The sequence below is a fragment of the Theobroma umbraticum genome, unplaced genomic scaffold (assembly GCF_002168275.2).
Source record: "Theobroma umbraticum cultivar Fairchild unplaced genomic scaffold, ASM216827v3 scaffold_56.0, whole genome shotgun sequence".
Lineage (NCBI taxonomy): Eukaryota > Viridiplantae > Streptophyta > Magnoliopsida > Malvales > Malvaceae > Theobroma > Theobroma umbraticum.
The window spans coordinates 5,972,782-5,973,561 of record NW_018397256.1 but is presented as its reverse complement, the minus strand read 5'-3'; positions in this window follow the sequence as shown (position 1 = coordinate 5,973,561).

The following is a 780-nucleotide window of genomic DNA, read 5'->3' as shown; positions in this document are numbered from 1 at the left end:
ATGCAGGTTTCCCATATGGGGGCTTTCCTCAAAGGACTTTGGCAACTCAGTTATAGTATTAGGCTTATGATAAGACATTTTTAGTCCTAATCTAATGTAATCCAGCAGCCTGTAGCATTAGGCTTTATATTTGATGTTGTTTCCCACTAAGCAAGCCCAATTTATTAATTTATGTTGTACTTCTTGCATTTAGATTAATGCCATGGATAATTGCATTGCATATTATGGATCCGTTTGGCAATTGAAAAATAACTTGTTGGAGAAAAATTTTTTTAGTGTAAAATATTTATAAAAAATTTAATTTTTTTTATTATTCGGATAAATTGTTGAAAACAATGTCTATCGTTTGGATCATCTTATGGAAAATATTTTCCACCATCACTAGTGGAATTATTTGAATGTTAAAATGATAAATAGGAGCTGATTACAAAATAATGGTGTCATTTTGTTTTCATTAATTTGTGGGATCAAAATTAAGAATAAACATAAAAATAGACAAAATCAATAATGATATTTCTCAAAACATTTAACTACATATTTATAATTAAAGTCAGCTCTAGTTTTCAAACAATTTTATATTTCATCACTTTTTAACCATAACATTTTAAAAATATAAATATCATCAATTGTGTAAAACATTTAAAACCTACTTTGTGTATTCATTAAATGATGATCGATTGAAATATTTTTTATTATAATTATTAGTAAGATTTATTCAATTTATAAATGAAAAATTAATTGCATTGAATGATTGTCTTAAAAAAATTTATTTTTTTAATT